This window comes from Pipra filicauda, unplaced genomic scaffold (assembly GCF_003945595.2).
Source record: "Pipra filicauda isolate LSUMZ 115617 unplaced genomic scaffold, ASM394559v2 scaffold200_size1382263_pilon, whole genome shotgun sequence".
Taxonomy (NCBI): Eukaryota; Metazoa; Chordata; class Aves; order Passeriformes; family Pipridae; genus Pipra; species Pipra filicauda.
In genome coordinates this window covers 296,514-315,883 of record NW_024104311.1, presented here as the reverse complement: position 1 = coordinate 315,883, position 19,370 = coordinate 296,514, and positions in this window count along the sequence as shown.

Sequence of the window (19,370 nt, the reverse complement as noted above, 5' to 3'; positions counted from 1 at the left end):
GGTTAACAAGGTCCAATGAGAAACACCTTAGGACACCTTCTCAGGACATTCTTGCATGGGATAACACTTGTTATGGGGGGTGTTGGGAAGAAGAAGCATATGTTTGCAAAGAGACCACAAAAAGCCATTTTAAGACATGTTTAAACAACAGTTTTCCCATGTAATGCAGGTTTACTGCTACACCACTCCTTGTCCCCCAGACACCTCTGGTCATCATAGAGTTGCTAATCAATTGGTGGCAGAAGCTCAATTCAGCTGGAGGTTTGTATCAAGTTGATACAAACTGTTGTGATGTGAATCGTTCAAGGGGCAGTTTTATTGGTAGTTTTGTTTTTGGAGGTTTTTTGTGGTTAGTTTTTTGTTTTGGTTTTTTTTTTTTTTGCTAAAAAACTCTTTTTTTTTTGACTGTAGTTGTTGATGGTATCCTTTTGTGTAAGAAAAGACAAAGTCTTCTTTTAGGCTCTGGCATTAGAGAACACAGCTGTAGCCATTTGGAACAGATGCAGATGACAGGAGTGTCCCCGTAGGGGCCTGAAGGATAAATAGTTGTTTTAACTAGTAGATTTACATTTGTTGATTGGAGATAACTCTTTTTCTGTCCTCAGCAGTGGTAGCAGAGTTATGTGGAGGGCAAATTTGACTTCAATTTTGACTTGGCTTTCATTTCATCTTCTCTATTTCTCTCACTTCAAAGACTCTAGATACAGCTCTAGTAAGAGATATGTAGAAGGGTACTCATAGGATCAGCTTGATGTCCTGACAATTTCTATATTAGAAAATACTGTAGGCAAGCAAATCTCTTTATTGTAAAGTAGTTGGTGCTACACACACTTTAGGTTAGGGTTTTTCTTTTGCTTCAGGTGTACTGTGGTCTATTCCTATGGACTAATGCCCACTTGAAGCCGCAGTGTGTTAGGGTGCTCTGGGAATGTATCTCCCAGTTAATTTGTGAGCAGTCTTGTTTTTGGGGTTTGACACTGCTTGATGACACAATAGAGATCATATATGGAGGTAAACTCAAAGCTTATTTTAAAAGCATATCCTTTTCATCTGAACTAGAACACTAATGTGCTTCTGCAGTTTCCTGCCTTGCATCCCTATATACACTTACTCCAGTAAAGAGGAATTATTGCTGGATCTCTGTGTTCTTGGCATCTGACATACCTAACAGTACATGGTATCAGTATATTGGCCTGAGGCAGATGACTTTCCTTCTGTTGGATGTGCGAAAGATGTTTGGTTGGTTTTGTTACATACTCTGCAGTCTGGTTGCCATCCCATCAAAGAGACCCAATCCCTCTCAGATTAGGGACTATTTTCAAAGAAAGGCTACATGTCATGAGTGCACGATGGCCTTCTCTTCCTTAAACACATTGCAGCTTGTAATCCAGCAGTATCTCTGGAGCCTTGCATCCCAGCAGCATAATGCTTTTCCCTCCAGGTGTGATAAGCAAGTTCCATATTAATTTCTGGCAAATTAGGTAAGTAATGGGAGAAAAATATGGTCACAAAAGGAAAGCCCTGCTGTTGTGGAAAAGACCACAAATGGATAATATTTCCTTTCTTCTTGAACTGTCCATTTCAAGCACAGAAACCACTTTCCACTTCCTGACAATATTTACTTCATAGCATTCATGAACATTTTTCATCCTGTTAGTGGTTGGGCCCAAGAAAAAAGCTTGGCCTGACTGCTATACCACTTGAAAAAGGAAGATACATGATGCTGCCATCTAAACAGTCCCTGTGGCAAGAGGAAGAAAACAGTTTTGAGGTGAAGCATTTGATCTTATGAGACCCTGCTCAGAAGGCATGTGAGTTCCAGGAGCTAAGCTCTTCTTAGGGACCATGTAGGCATTGAAATGTTAGCTTAAGTCCTGGGCCAAAGCCAAAAAGGGATGTAAGGTTTGGCATGATTATTCTGGAAGAATTCATAGACATCTGTGTACTGCCCTATGCAAACTGTTGTCAGTAGTTGCTGTTCCAGGGATCAGTATTTGAGCTGCTGTCAAAGCAAGGCACAGCTGGGATCCCTGTGAGCAGGGAGGTTGTTGCAGCTCTGACCATGATGCTGTTGGCTGTCTGGTAACTGGGGATTTCTGAGGATTTCTGGTAGTCACAGGAAAACCTCAGCAGAGGGAAAAGAAGTCTTCTCACACAGGCCAGATCTCTGACTTGCCATCTGAAAGCTCAGGAAAATGCCTGTGCCGGGATTTAGTGTGGTGAAAACTGTTGATGGATTGATAAGTAAGAGAATAGTCCTAGATATACTGCTTTGGGGAAAAAACAAACCACCACTCAACAAAACCCCAAAACAACCAGTGAGAGTTGCCTTATTCTTTTATTTGCATTATTTCCTCTCTCTGCCCTTCCTGTAAAAACAGGAGAGGCCTTTGAGTGGGTAATTGAAGGCACTGGTTAGACAGCCTACTGTCTCCCCTTGCAGCCAGCCCAGCCACTGAATAGAGGTCGAATTTATCAAGATTGTTTTGCTGCAGTTGTAACTAGTTATTGCCATTGGAGGAATGTCTAGTTCTCTCCAGATTGACGATGTGTGCTTGTGGGAAGCTTAATTCTACCAGGCAAGGGAGGAAAGAGGAGGAGCTTGAAGGAGTAGCTTACTTTCCTGGTTCACCATCTATGGCAGAAATGGTCTTAGTTTACAGACCAAACATACTATGATTTTTTTTTTTTTTTTTGCTTTGTCAGTAATTCCTATATGAACAATTCTTCCCTACAGCCCCCAAAGCATTTCCCTTCTGGTCAAGATAATGCAGAATGTTGGGTTTTTGTTGTTTTTTCCCTTCAAATTGCAGGACTTTAAAATCCCTGCTTTAAATGTCAAAATACAAAGTCATGAATGTCATCTTTGTAGCTTAAGCCCTAAATGGTGTGTTTGTTGTGGGAAGCGCTGGTGGAAGTCTTTGGCAGCGTATGTTTTGTGAACTCTGTTTACAAAGAGGTTGCCTCTTCTTATCCCTGGTGACAGGCCTAAAAATGGCATTTGCTCAGGGAGAGGGCTGAACAGCTCTGGAAAATCTTCCTTAGCTGTCCTCCTACAGAACTGCAAATGGGTATCCAAGCAGTAGACAAAGCTCTTTACCACACCTCCAGGCCCTATCCCTTAATGTTTATGGAATTGCTGAGGCTGCAAAAGAAGAGATGCTGCTTGCAGAAGTGGGAAAATAAGCTGCTCAGCCAGAACTGAAGAGGATTAAATGGCTCCTGGCCTCTGGAAGAAGGAAGGAGTCTACCCTGCAGGAGGGGGAAAAAGCTACCGAGACCAGACTGGGAAGCAATAGTCGCTCCTGTCAAGATGCTGACCTCTCTGAGGGGAAAAAGTTGAAGCACTTTTCCTTGTGCTACCTAGCTCCGTGTATTATGTAAGTTCCTTTCACCAGACATGGCACTTTTCCTGCTTACAGCTCTTCACAGTGCTCAGAGTTCTCAGCTTTTCTCTCCCACGGATGTGCTGTAGTCAGGTCTCTGCAAAACACATTTTCTCATGGTTACCTGTGTTGATGTGCTTTTCAATGCTTTCAGACCTCTCATTCTGAAAGTTAGATAATTAGTCTTTCTAAAATTTTAGAGAAACACTAAAGTGGTGCATTAAGGTGTGACTTTTCAGAGCATTAGTATCACCCTGGAGCAGAGCTGACAGCTAAGTTCTCGGCTTAGGTATTTAGAAAAGCACGGAGAGAATGAAATGTTGTAGAGAAGTCCCAAAGGCTTATTCACAAAGCAGCTCCTCCAGGTTTCCAGAAAGCCTGAAACCTGAGTTTGCTTCTGCAGCTGAGGGATGAATATCAGAGGCTCTGAGGTGAGGTACCAATCCCTCTACAGGAAAGGAGATAATTACTCTCTGTGGCTTTGAAAAGGCAAAATCAATATAGTGGGCACCTCATTATAACAAAGAGATCTCTGCCCTGTGCCACATGATTTTGTTGTGACCTGGAAGTTGATCACCAGCTGATTAATCAGCTGGCATTGTTTCAAATTCCTTTCTTTGGTAAGGTGCAGAATCCATCACTTTCCCCCGTTGGACTTCACAGGGTTGGTGATTACCTAGCCCTCTAATTTGTCTATGTCTCTCTGCAGGGCCTCTCTGCCTTTGAGGGAGTCAACAGCTCCGTCCGATTTAGTATCACTGGCAAACTTAGTATACCTTCAAGTTCTGCATCCAAGTAATTTATGAAGATGTTGAAGACAACTGGGCTGAGGATGGAGCCCTGTGGAACTCTATTAGTGACCAGTTGCCAGTCTGATCTTACTCCATTCAGTGTAACTCTTCATGCCCAAGCTGTGAACCAGCTGTTTACCCATCATATGATGTGTGCTGGACATTTTGTCCAGAAGGATACTGTGAGAGGCAGTATCAAAAGCTTTACTGAAATCCATGAAGATTGCTTCAACTGGCTTCCCTTGATCATCTAGGTGGGTTACCTTGTTGTAAAAGGAAATCTGGTTTGATAAGCAGGACTTTCCCCCCCATGAAGCCATGCTGGCTGTGACCAATGGCTGTGTTGTCCTTCAAGTGTTTTTCAATACCTCCCAGAATTATCTTCTCTGTAACTTTACCAGGCACTGAAGTGACACTGACAGTCCTGTAGTTTCCAAGGTCACCCTTCCTACTCTTTTTGAAAACTAGGACAATGTTAGCCAACTTCTAGTCAACTGGGACCTCTTGAGGTTCCCAAGACTGTTCAAAAATCTTTGAGAGAGGCCTTGTAATGACATCAGTCGGCTTTTTGAGTATTCTTAGACGAATCCTAGCAGGCTCCAGAGACTTCCAGGGATTCAGCTGGAGCAGCAGATTTCACACAAGTTCAGAGTTGCCTGGGATCATAAAAGTGGTGTTTAACAGATGTTGAAATATAACACTCTTAGCAAGGTACTGGTCCCTACTGTCCCTGGTCTCTATTGAATGCCTTTTCCAGAAATTTCCTGATCTAGAGAGCTGCAGTAAGCTGTGTCTGTGTTTCCTCTGCTGTTTGGCACAGCAACATGTTTTTCATTACTGAGAACTCCAATCTTTGGCTTGCCTAGCAAGAGAGGTTTAAGGAAGATTTTCCTCAAGAAAACCTTAGAGTTTGTTTTACTATGAAGTTATTTAATCATTCAGTGTTATAAAAACTTTCAGCACTCAGATGACAGTGTATCTTGTTTTTCTACAATCTGTATCAAGAGCTTTGCGGAAGAACTTATGCATAATGTATGAAGCATTTTTCTAAATGGTTTGAGTAAGACTGAGCTATATTTTGCGTATAAGTCGATGTAAAACATTGAAAGCACAGTATAGTTTTCTCAAAATTATGGCACTTACGGCACATAAGAAGGATCTTTCTTGACAATTTAGGGAAAAACCAAGGATGTGACAGGCTATGTTTTTGGTGCTGTTCTGATCAGCACAGTGGTTTACATTCTTCTTGGTTCTCAGTGGTTAAAAGCCACTGAGATCTTGAGCTGGTTGGGGACAAGACAACCACTCTTCCTACCAGTATTTTTCTCATTGCTCTGCAACACGAAGCTTCATCTCTCACTCATCATTTATAATAATCTGTTGAATTATATTGAGAATAATGCCTTTCTTCTGGGAATGAATCACTATAATTCTCAAAGAATGGCAATTTCCCATGGCACTACTGTTACCATAAGAGAAAAGATGGTTTTGCTTGGGTGCTGACTCTCCACGTGGATGCCCATCCGTTATTCCCTGCCTTCTCCCAGCAGTGCCTGGCTCCCACCTCCCTGTAGCTACCAGCGTGCTGTTACTGGGGGAAGTTGGGGCTTTTACCTATGGGAAGACAACAGAGAACTGCCTTTTCCTTACTGTACTCTGAGATACATCCTGCTTACCTACATTTAAGGGCTATTGGGCCTTTTAAAGTAGTTGCCAGGCAACAGAATTTGGCAAGAATTTTGACAGCAGAAAGATAACAGTCTCACTACAAGAGCACAGTGATGAGAGTGGTAAAGAGTCAGGCAGGTGCTGTGCATCCCACCTCCTGCCCTTGAGGCACGGCTCCTGTCCCTGCTTGTCCATCCTTCATGGTGACTGCTCTGTGGCCTGGGAAGAGTTGTTACAGAGGGGTTCAAGAGCTGCAAGAAGTGGCTGTGAGACCTAGACCCCTGTGTTCCTCCCAAAGCTGGGTACAGTTTTACTCTGTAATTCTTTCAGGCAAGTTATGGTTTGGGTCATTTCCTCCTTAACAGCCCATTTCCGAGAATGTTGGTGTGCAGCTCAGAGGGTTTATTTCCTCGAGATAGATGCCAAGCCACAAACATGAAAAACCTTAAAAATCAGAGAAGCCTCTGAGAGGACAATAATAATACAAGTTTTTTTCAGTCTGTCATCCAAAATGCTAATGTAGCCGTTTGCCTTGCCAGCTTTCCTAGTAACATCGAGTAAGGCGATTTTTGGTTCTCTTTTTCACCCAGAGCCTGCTGGCATTTCCAGTTAATTAACCTATGCTATGTCCTTACCTGCCTCTCTCCAGAACCTCCTCTGTTCACCCATATCCTACAGCCTGTCTGTCTGCTTCTTCTTTTTATCACAACCCTTCCTCCTTCAGCTCCTGATGCAATACAGCCATGCAACACCGCACAGAGGAAAGTCTCTGCAAGAAGCCCTAGTGTGTATATTCTACCTTCTTTTGTGTTGCATATGCATGCTTTTCTCTTACTTTCAGAGGTGTCACCACAGTCCAACATTGAAACCATTCCCTATTCCCCATCACAGATAACTCCATAAATGTATTTCCAGTGGCATCTTTTATTTTTCATAGAGCTCCAACAGGAAGTTAAGGCTTCCTAGTTACAGAGACACAGCTGTTCCTTGCTAATGTATCCCAAAATAATCAGGATGCTGTCGATGTGCTCAAAAATGAGGATGTGTCTGCTGTCTTCAAGTAAATGTTCATACTTTTCAGTCTGCTAAATTTGTTTTCTTTGCACTTTGACTTGCTGATTTGTCGCTAAGTGTGAAATAGGTGCTTGTGTTCCCCAAAGCAGATGCTTCAAATTCATGTTTAGAAAGTTCAATTTCAGTTCCTGTTTTTGAAAATAGGACTTTAAAAAAAAAAAGATACTTCAGAGCAGCAGTAGCTACATTGATCTCCATACAAGACCATGCATGGCTCTGGTGGCCTTGGTGTAGCAATCTGCAAAGACAGAGATCAGTGTCTGAGCTTGCATCTTTAATCAGGTGTCACTTCTTGTCCTGTTAAAAAAGATAAAGACTTGCTAGAGGGGAGACTTCCTCAAGTGCTTTCCAAGAGCTCCATCATTTTACGTGTGGGCTACATAAAATACGTCCCCTTGTCACATCAGTCCCTGTGGTACAGCCCAGTGACTGGCAGCATGGCTGTGGCAGGCAGCTAACCTCCAGGTTTCATTCTGGATGTGTTAGCAATTCTCATGAGTGTGCTGCTAATGGCCTGCCACTTTCCACTATGGAAAATTAAGCACAAAAAGTTGAAGGAGAGTGACATGAGTTTCAAGATATGCCATAAAGCATTTGTGTACAGACTGTAAGACTCACTGCTTCTCTTCATGGGGAGCCCCTTGGCTCTTTATACTTATCCTCTTTTTATGTGATCTAAATAGAACAGTTTGTTAGATCATCTAAAACGTTAGATCATCTAAAAATCTCTTGCTTGTGTGAGACAAAGCTTATATCAAAATGGGTGTTTCAGAAAGTTAGAGAAACCCAATGCTGCCAGGACAGAGAGGTGGAAATGCTTACTTTATAGGAATGTTATTAGGACTCATCCACTGGAATTCTCTGGACTTTGATTGGAGAATACATCTGAGTGGAGATGTTGACTCTAAACACTGCGGTGGATGGGTGGGGGAGGGCATGCAGATTAAAGTAGAAAAAACTAATTTTCCATTGGTTGGATAATCCCTTCAGAATCTGTTTTCTGAGCATCAGGGCGAGATCCTGTCTTGTTATTAATGTCTGTGTAGTGCCTGTGTTTGAGCAGAATGAGTATCAGCGGACAAGTAGCCCTGGCAAATGTGAAGGCTGTTTCCGTAACTGGTCAGCGCTCAATAGCTGTGAAGATGAACCATTTAAATCTGTGCTAATATGCAGCATTTGGGATTTATTCTAGAAAATTTATGCTGGAACTTGAGAAACAGGAATGGCAATATGCACTCAGACAGTCAGACGAATTGCAATATTCACAGTCCATTAAATCCAATAAAAAAATCCACTATCACCAAACTGCAAACAAAGCTCTGCAATGTACATCTGTTATTTTTCAATACAGTAAACGTAGTTAGTATTCAGTAGGACTTCAAAATTGCAAGCTCCTCTAGTAAAGTATAGATGAATATCTTCAAAACACAGTGTATGTTGCCTTACTATTTTCAAACTTCAGTGGGAAACAGACAGTAATTCTCTGCCTTATATTTTCTGTTTTATTACAGACAGCTGGGTTAGATCCAGATCACTGGCTTAGGCTGACACAGAGAAAATGCTGATGTTGTAGCATCTAGTTTGTATTAGAGGAGAATATGGATTTATTTATTCAAATTTTTATGCTGTAGAGGATGAGGCATGGGTGCTACATAACTTTTTCTGTGTTTTTAACTGAAAAGAATAGTTTTGTACCATACAGCGTGGAGGGAGGGGGAGTGTTTAGTCACCTCTACAGACATCTGAGGTTGCTTCTTATATCAGTAATGGCTCTATAAAGTTTTCACTGTTGGGAAAATCAAAATACATATTTGCTGTTGTTTTTTAACTTACTGTAGAGGGTTGACCGTAGCCAGATGCCAGGTACCCACTAAAGCCACTCTCTCACTCTCCCTCTGCAACTGGATAGAGGAGAGAAAAAAAAACCAGGTAAGGATTCATGAGTTAACAGCTGGGAGAGGTCACTTACTGATTATTTTCATGGACAAAACAGACTCAAAGTGGGGATTTTACTTAAATGTATTACTAACAGGATAAGAGCAAAAGAATGAGAAATAATCCCCACCCCTCCTTCCTTCCATGTTCTCCCTCCTCCCCCCCAGCGGTGCAGGGGGACAGGGAATGGGGGTTATGGCCAGTTGTTGTTTCTGCCACTGCTGGGAGAGAGGAGTCTTTCCCCTGCTCCTGTGGGGTCCCTCCCATGGGAGACAGTCCTTGATGGACCTCTCCAACATTGAGTCCATCCCTCAGGCAACAGTTCTTCCCAAACTGCTGTCCTGTGGATCACTTCTCCATGGGGTGCAGTCCTTCACAAATGAGCTGTACTGACATGGGTCCCCCACAGGGGCCACAAGTCCTACCTGGGAAAAACCTGCTCCAGCGTGGGCTTCCCTCTGCATGGGCTGCAGGTCTGGCAGGACCCTGCTCTGCCTTGGGCCTGCCACGGGGTCACAGCCTCCTTCATGCATCCACCTGCTCCAGCATGGGCTCCTCCATGGGCTGCAGGTGGGTCTCTGCACCCCGATCGTCCTCCATGGGCTGCAGGGGCACAGCTGCTCCACCATGGTCTGCACCACGGGCTGCAGGGCCTCAGCTCTGGCACCTGGAGCATCTCCTCCCCCTCCTTCTGTACTGACCTTGGTGTCTGCCTTGTTGTTCCCATGTTCTCACTCTGCTCTTTCCTGGCTGGAATTCTTTCTGCACAACAATCTTCTGTTCTTAAATATGTTATTACAGAGGCGTTACTATCACTCCTGATTGACTCGGCCTTGGCCAGTGGCAGGAAGCCCGTCCTGGAGCTGGCTGGCATTGGCTCCACGGGACAGGGGACGCTTCTGGCAGCTTCTAACAGAAGCCACCTCTGTAGCCCTCCCCCCACTACCAAAACTGAGCCACAGAAACTCACTACACTTACATACTTACACATTTTTTTTCCTCCCTGAAGTACAAAGGATGAGAATATTTTTGCCCTTACGCCTCTCAGCTGAAAACAGGCATTTTGAAAGCAAATTAAACATGTGAACGGGAACTAATGTTGTTTTGTTGTTCTCAGCCTGTGAGAACAGTGTGCTGTGCGGTTTCTGTCTGGTGGGCTGGTGAAAGGAATGCAAGGATGAGTTACTTGTCACTATATAATCTGTCAATATATAATTTGTCAACATATAATCTAAGGTAGCCTCTGGAGAAATAAGTGCATGCTTTGTGGTTGCATTCATGATGAATTCAATGAAATGCAGATACCTTATAAAAAGCCAGGACAATCTAGCCATAAGACTAAGCTAATGTAAAAGCTCTCTCTAATTTCAGGATGAAGTTCTTGTGTGCTGGTAGGGCTCTATGTCAAAAACATACCACAGTGCTGTTGTAGGAAGAAAAACACTCCAAAGCTCCCAGTATTGATATTCAGTTGCTTTGCCAATTCTCTTATGTTACAGCACAGGTTGCAACACCTCTCAGAGTTCTAAGCCACTATCCCCACCTGTCCCTGCCTGCTGTCTGTAATTTAGGTGCTCTTCAGCTTCTCTGTGAAGTTTATGTAATTAAAATAACCTTTACAGAGGAACAAAGAGGAAAGTCAGATAATTCAGTTTGACTGGGAACCTTGACTTGACTTTGCTTAGTGCACTGGTTTCAGTGTCTGTTCCCAGTACAATGTAATTTTTAACAATAAACAAAATCAGATAAGTAGCTGAGTATGACACTAATGGTCCAGAAAATATATAAGATACTAGAGAACACTAAGAGTCATAGGGAGAAAAATGACCTGAGTTTCTCACTCATGCTCTTTGCTTCCACATTACAATGTATGAAAGCCAGAAGGAGTTTATATGCTGTTAGCCAGCAAGCATGGCCACCCCAAATGCTGCCTATCACACCTTTAATATGAGGGTGCAGAAATCCATGATGGGATTCTCATTCTACTCTTCATAAGCCCCAAGCCAGAGAAGAAAAATGTGTTGTAATCCTGGAAGAGTCGGTCTGTGAACACTACCGCTCTCCTTCAAAGAAAGTAAGTTTCTGGTACTGCTCAGCATGCTTTTTGCTCACGGTTTTATTTTATGAGCTCTAAACATAGTTGCCAAATGATAAAGCTGTTAAATTTTTAAGTCTAAGATATAACAATGTGAGCTGATCAAAACTGGCAAGAATATAGTCTTTCCTCTCTTGCTGTATGTTCCTGGCACCTCCTTTGCACCAAGCTGAGTGTTTTTCTGACTAAACAGTGAGCCAAATTTGTAAAAATAGACTCCCAAACTGCTGACGAAACATTTACACCTCCTTTCTTGAATCAGATCTAATGCTCATGTAGTATATGCTATGTTGATTCAGCATTCAAAACCAATGACATAAAAAACTTGGCTGTCTTTTCATACTGGTTTAATTTCCCACAGGATCAGCAAGCTTGACCTTACCCTGCGGCTGTGACCAATGCACAGGAGAGCTTGGGGAAGGGGAGGTGAAGGAGAATAGCTTTTTCTTTTTTTAGCAGAAGTCTGTAAGTAGAGACATTTAGGCTGAAGAGTGGCTTAGGATGGCCAAGAACAACCTGAAGCCCTCTGACTGGTGGTCTAGGCTGAGCTTGGCTGCAAGAACCCTAGCAAAGTGTGAGAGAATTATCTTGCTGGGGAGTTTCAAGGCTACACCCTCTCTTTTGCTGATCATAAGGGCACTGGGTTCAGTTTCCGACACAGTGGTATAAGCCTAACATAACTCACCGTCTTAGTGGTTTAAGCCTAAACTGAAAGTGTTTAAAACATGCAAAAGTCTAAAAACATGCAACTGATGAAAACTGTATTGAATTGGTACTTGTTCCGTGGAATTGGGAACTGAAGTTGTTCAGAGAGCACATACAGCTACTAGCAATGGCTGGATTGGATTCCACTTGAATTGGCTTGCCTGAACTGGGTATGATGTGCCTGCATGAGCATTACTGCTGGCTGCCACAAGAGAGGGAGAGCAGGGGAGAGTAGGACAAGGTGCAGTAACATCAACTTACACTTAAGAATCAAGGGGCAAACAAATAATGCAGGGCAAACAAATAATGCAAATGTCATCGTGGGAGTCTACTATAGACCTCTCAGCTAGGATGATGATGCCAAAAAATTATTCTTTGAGGAGCTAAGGGACACATCCAAATCAACTGTCCTTGTCCTTATGGAGGACTTCAGCTTGCCAGAAATAAACGGGGAGCATCACACAGCTGGTACAACCTGGGCCAGAAGATGTGTAAAACACCTGTATGACAATTTTATGAAACACGTCCTAAGGGAGCTGACTTGGAAAAATGCACTCCTTGATCTGCTGCTTGTCAACAGAGTGGATCTTGTGAGGGAAGTGGAGATTGGTGGCCGTCTTGGCCATAGTGACCATGAAGTGATTGAGTTTAAAATCTCTGTCTGCAGGAGGAAAAGTGCAAACTCTGAGCATGAGAACAGACTTCAGGCTTCTCAGGGAACTAGTAAGGTCCTAAAGTCCCTTGGGAGAATGCTTTTGCAGATGCTGGGGTCCATCAGTGCTGGTCACTTTTCAAACATCACCTCCATGGGGCACAGGAGCAGGCAATTCCCATATGTCAGAAGTCAAGCAAGTGAGGCAGAAGGCTGGCTTGGCTGAGCAGGGATCTTCTCTTGGAAATAAGACAGAAAAGAAAGGTGTACGCCCAGTGGGAGCAAGGTCAAGTGACATGGGAAGAATACAAAGATTCTGCTTGCCATTGTAGGGTGAAAATCTGCATGGCCAAAACTGAACTGGAGTCAAAGCTGGCCAGAAATGTGGGGGAAAATAAAAAGAGTTTTTCCCAATATATTAGTGGTAATAGGCAGTATAGAGATATCATTGGCCTGTTACAGGATGAGGACGGTCACCTCACAAACAGGGGCAGAGACAAGGCAGAGGTGTTTGATGCTTTCTTTGCCTCTGTCTTCAACATGGATGAGGGACTGGGGGCTCTCAGTGCCCTGAGTTGGAGGACCATAACTGTAAGAATTATCAACTCCCAGTCAACCCTGAAACTGTGCAGGATCTTTTGCTCCAGCTGGATCCCTACATTGGATCCCTGTTATGGGGCCTGATGGGATTCACAGAATCACAGAATATGCTGAGCTGGAAGGCACCCACGAGGATCATCAAGTCCAACCCTTAGCCCTGCACAGAACCATCCTGATTCCTCAAAGAGCTGGCTGATGTAATTGTAAAACCTCTCTTGATTTTTGAGTGGTCTTGGGAATCCAGAGAGTCCCAGCTGACTGCAAGCTGGCGAACATTGTCCTGATTTTCAAGAAGGGCAAGAAGGAGGACCCTGGAAACGACAGGTCTGTCAGTGTCACTTCAGTGCCTGGTAAAATTACAGAGAAGATAATTCTGAGAGGGGAAGAAGATAAGTCTACCTTGAGGGGAAGCTGTATGAAGAGCTGCTCAGTCACTTAGTCTGTTCAGCCTGGAGAAAAGGAGACTGAGGGGAGACCTCATTGCAGTCTACAACTTCCATGTGAGGGGAAGAGGAGGGGCAGGCACTGATTTCTTCTCGGTGCTGACTTGTGACAGGACCCAAGGGAATGGCCTGAAGTTGTGTCAGGGGAGGTTTAAGTTGGATATTAGAAAAAGGTTCTTCACCGAGAGGGTGGTTGGGCACTGGAACAGGCTCCCCAGGGAAGAGTTCACAGCACCAAGGGTGACAGAGTTCAAGAAGCATTTGGAACAATGCTCTCAGGCTTACGATGTGATTCTTGGGGATGGTCCTGTGCAGGGCCAGGAGTTGGACTCCTTGTGAGTCCCTTCCAATTCAGCATGTTCTGTCATTCTGTGATTAGAGTGCACTGAGAAGCAGGTTACATCTATCCAGGTGAGGAGCCTTAATCAGTGCAACTACAGTCAGCCTAGACAGGAAAAAACAGTGGGAGCAGAAGGTGGAGACTACACAAGCTTCTGCCCTCAGACTGCACCATGCACTCCATGTTGAAATGGATTGATGGAGGATGGAAGAAGGTCCAGGGTGCTCTTTTTCTTTTAAGTAATTGATTTTGATGGTTCAGAGATATGAATTGTATGAAGGGCTACCTGACATATCTTCAAGGGATTACTCTGGGGCATGTAGACACAGTTCAGACTGACATTAGTTCAAAATCAATTTTGAAGAAGGTGGGGGTTTTTCTCCTTGCTGGCCTTACCCAGTTCATCCTGGAAACTCAGCACAGTTCTGCAATTCTCAGCTGCCAAATTCAGTGCCCAATGTTGAGTGAGAAGTTGCTTATAGCCAAGTGATATTATATGGCCATTCCCCAGGGGAATTCAGGGCCTGTACATGTACAAAAGCTCCAATGACCCATTTTCTCTAGATGTGACTCTGATTTTTACATATTTTCTTTCTGTTCCTCGTATAGTCCATACAAGGCACAATATTCTTGTCCTGGAGTGATACATTGTTGAGAACGTATATATTATGTTCTGCTGCAATGTTGTGTCAGGAAAGCATGAACTTGATCTATTAATATTTTAGTTCCTTTCCTACGATATGTATTTGGAATTGTGATTAATTACTGCAACTGGCCTTTAAATATTATAGTAATATAGGAGCTAGGTGTAAATATTCAAACCTGTGCATCTAAGGCTGAATTACAAAAAGTGTGATCTGTGACACTTGCTGTACTGATTGGTTCCAGAGGGACTGGCTAGGTGCTAAGGGTTTTGAAAACTCATAGCCATGTTTACTCTCTGTAACTAAATAAGAGACCTAGAGGCCAAACTAGAAATGTGATGGGATTTGGAAGCTTGCACCTTTTTTTTTTCTTTTTAATATAAATGACAGCATAAGCCTATGATCACAGGGAAGCAGAGAAAGAAAGGTGAAGCAATATTCTAGGTATTACAGGGTTATACTCAGCTTGCCTCAAACAGTTGTTACAACATGAGCCCTTTAATTAAGCAGAATTTACCCCAGCACAGAGGACTTCTGTAAAAGCCTTTGCTACACACACGACCTATTTCAGGTCTCTGCAAAGGGCAGAAATTTGACATAACTGGTGAGGTTCTGCCCTAGACATAAATCCTCGATGAAAATCTCAGTTACAACGTTCAGCCACTGGATGTCCTCATTTTCAAAGGTCTACAAAGGTTGTTTAGTTGTAAAGCCACGTGTTGTTGACAGTTTGCAGAGCATTGCTTAAAAATATTCTGTGTGTATTGGGTATTGCCAAACTCCAAGCTTACCACTCATAAAGCAATGGAATAATTTTCACTTATCAAGGTAATTAAACTCTTACTGGATACATAACATGTATTTAACCTGCTCCTTTCTCAATTTCTCTCTCTCTCTTTTTTTTTTTTTACAACCTAAGTGCAATTTATGTAACAGCTTGCTTTGCAGAACTCTTGCATTCCTAAACACTGAGAAGTTCACTACATTTATTCCTTTATCCAGTGCTGCCTTCACTGGAGTTTATTGCAGTTTTTACTGTGGCTTTGGACTACAGCTTGTTTTTTCAAAATTCTTATGAATTCTCAAGGGTGCATTCCTCTGCTTGCAGGAGTCCTGATTGTCTAATCCCATAAAGACTTTGCCAGCATTAGGTAATCACAGCGTGCATGCAGCTACACCTGCCCAGAGAGCTTCACTTTGCTTCTTCTCAGAATCATAGAATGGTTTGGGTTGGAAGGGACCTTAAAGATCAACTCGTTCCAACCCCCCTGCCGTGGAGAGGGGCAGCTTCCACTAGACCAGGTTGCTCAGAGTACCATCCAACCTGGCCTCCTTTCTCCAGCAGCTCATGAGCCATCACCACCCACCTTTCCTTTGCTGCAGGCTCATGGAGGGTGTTTCTCAGCCCAAGCTTCCCCTGCATCTAAGCTCTCGTTCAGCCTCCTCATTCTTGCAGCTCTAATGGCATCATCCTCATTGCCAAACATTCCTGTCTTCTGATTATGATTTGACATTGCTTGTCAGACACACTCCAACATCTTATAAAAACCTGAGCTGGCAGAAAGACTGGCAACTAGCTGTCTGTAACACATGAAATGTAAACCATGGAAATGTTCATAAAAATCTGCATTTTATTTTCAATGTAAAGTTTCAAGAAAAAAAAAATACTACTTCTCTTAGCTTTGTTGCCTTTATTTCTTTAATTTAAGCTGGTTTTAAACCACGTTGTCTTTCCATCCAGCAGGCAGCTTATGCTCTCTAAACACTTGCTTGACACCATGAAAGCAGATTTTACGAGGGGACAAACAGTAGAAAAATTAAGACTAGATTTCTTTCCTTCATAAAGGGAACTCACTTTCTGGTATAAATGGGCACACACTTAAACTAGATACATACCCTTCATGTACCAGCATGGTAGTTTCATTCCTACCAGGCTGGTGCATGAGGCGCATGAACAGGAGGAATCAGCCTCTGTAGCTGCTGAAGTTTTCTAAGGTGGCCAGGTATGCATTTATTTATGTACTCACTCACTGGTTCAGCACTGAGCGAGTGCTTCAGAAAAAGAGATGAGCATGTTATGTTTCCATACACAGCTCTGCAGGACTGGTGCTCAACCCCTGTGCATCCTTTTGTGCCCACTGTGGAAGGGCAGGCATGCCCACAGCTGCTCAGGTAGACAGCAACCTTGGGTGCTCCTGATAGGACTCTGAGTCCTGAGATTTGCTCCCAGTTCAGTGACTGTGCTGGTTTCTGGACTCTGAAACAAGGTGAAACATTCAGGTGAAAGATTTAGGCAGGGAGAAAACCACCATAGCAGATGTGGATGACACGATGCTTGTCACAGTGCTGTTACCTTAACCCCAAGCACATGCTGATGTTTCTGTAACAGGGAGAAGAGCAGAGTGTGGTAGAAGCAGACTGCTCTGCAGGCAGTGAGGAGCTAACAGCAGCTTCTGAAGAGGACATGTGTTACAGGACTTCTCCCATCAGGGAGCTGCTGGCAGCTGAAGAGCTGGCCATGGTTGACTGGAAATGAGCTGTCTCCGCTTCTGGTGCAAGACTAACTGGGCTGGGGGAGTGAATCAAATATCATGTCCCTGCCCTAGAAACTCTGTTACTACTCTGAATTTGATCGCCTTGGGCTGAATGATTGTCTGCTTCTGAACATGACTTCTAAACTGCTGAGGTGACAGCCTGTGGACTGCCCAGCCTTCACCCTCTTGGAGAAGACTTATTAATCCTTTTCTGTCATTCTGAAGGACACTGTGGGCCATGCGAACAGTGTTGGCAAATACAGATGGAGAAGAAATGGGATTGCACTCAAACATCTATATTTGAGGTTGGACATGGCCACTTTTCCCTCTGGCACTCATGGTCATACCTGGAGAGATGAAGCTTGCTGTGATTTCTGAGGGGACTCTTTCTCCTTGTGGCTTTTGAAGAGCTCTCTGGAAGATGTGGGATGCTGCTTTTAGTTGTTGTAAAACTGAAGATTTGACTTGGAGTGACAAAAAGAGATTAAAGGTTTTGCAAGCAGCAGACCCTAGATTTACAGTGAACACAGAGGATTTTGCTTTCTCAGTACAAAAGCCCAGATGCAGCTCACATTAAAATCAATAATTGATTGATGTCCATTTACAGATACATCTACATTCATGTAGGCTGGGAAACCTTATCCCTGGGTGCATATTTTCCTTTTAAGCAGCTTGTACTAAGGCTGCCTGCAAATATATTTGTTCATCAAGTGGGCAACACACAGTCTCTTCTAGGAATGAGCTGGGGAATTTTTTTTTCTCCTGGCAGTCAAGAGTAGGACTGACAAGACAGAGGGAAGCTGCTTGTTACACAGCTTGTTAAAGAAGCGCAGAGCCCTTTAAAGCTGAGGCTGCAGCCAGGATTTACCTCTTGAGAAATGGCAGCAATCTCCAAAGTAAGTAGTTTGCACGGGCTACAAATTTGCCTCAAAATAATCAGCATGGTTGGAGGCTGAACTCAAAATAAAATCCTTTTTTTTTTTAGCTGAGATGCTATAATATGGGACAAGGCTGAGCAAACATATTGTGACTCTCCCATTTGGTGCTCTGTGTCCCAGATCACTGACTGTGCAGCCACACCAAGCTGTGGGTCACATGCTTTATTCCTTATGTAGATAAACATTCCTGCTATGTTAACGACAGATCTGGAGAAATTTCGTTTTTGCTTCAGCTGGTTAATGAACCAGCGTCTTTGGCTGGGTGCTTGCAGGGCACACATTGCAGAGGCTCTTCTGCTCCAGCACCTGGGCAGCCCAGGCACAGAGGATTTGGGGGATTTTTAGCTGCTAAATACTAGGCTTGTTAGGTGCACATGCTGCTGGGCCATTGTGGACTGATTTTTTTATTTTTTTCAAAGGAATCTTGGACAAGTTTCATGGCTGTGGCAGCAAAAGGCCCATTGGTAACAAGAGGCTGAGCTCACTGCTTTCTGCTAAAAAGGTTTTTTCTTCCAAAGCAAACGATCACAGCAGCAAAATTACTGTGCATCTTTTCAAGATACAACATAGCATGTTGTCTGGTGTGTTCTTAGAACCAGATGATCTTTTTAGCTGAAACTTTCTTAAAAATACCTGTCTGAGCCAGACATGTAAGGTAGAAAACATTATCCTGACAGTTGGAGTTTGGGGGGGTTGCAAGCAAGTAGAAACTAGATCTTACAACAGGAAGTACCAGGCAAGCTAATGATGGAGATTATCAGCTCTTCCCATCGCTCCTGATGACAGAAGGACAAAAGGTGCCCTTCTGCTTCCTAGGGAGGTTTCCAAACATAAAGAAAGAGTCTTTGTTTTTGGTCGAGGGGGTTTTGGCTGAGGAAGATTAGCAGGGAAGCAGACAAAGATAGGAAACCTGCAGCAGCTTGGCATTGTGTGTGAGGGTTGAAGCTGCCTGTTTGGTGCTAACAGTGTATCTCCAGGAGCTAGAAAGGGCAAGATGCTTTTGGTTTTGGCTTTACTTATAGCTGTTGTGTCCTCTCAACTTCCCCTGTTTTCAGCTTGCAGCCCTGAGATTAGTTAAAAATACAGTGTAAAGCTTCCCACCTTCCAGAAAATAAATGTTATGATCTCATGGTGGTCCTGTAAGAGAGGGAGAGTGAAGAAGTGGGAGACAAAAGAATCAAGGAAATACTGCATCGTACAGACATATGTCCATTAGGCTTAACATCTGTATCCTGGGATCAGATTTCTGCTGAGATTTTGCTTGAGGGCAGTTTGTCCTTCCTGTTGGGAAGAGACAGACGGTGAACCACAAGATGAGCGTGCCTGTGTTGGGAAAGTTGGAGGAAAAGTGATATATAGGAAAGGGGGCCCTGGATGGGCTCTGTTTCTTTGAGGTAACCCATGTCCCAGCAGCATTTCCACCTGGGGACAACCCCATCTGTAGTGCTCCTAAACCTGAAAGCACTGATGTATCTGTGCTTGTATCTGTGCCGAAACCAAACGAGCCCATAACATGAGTAGGATTTCAGGCAGACAAGAAGTCAAACCTCTGCCACAAGCTGAGA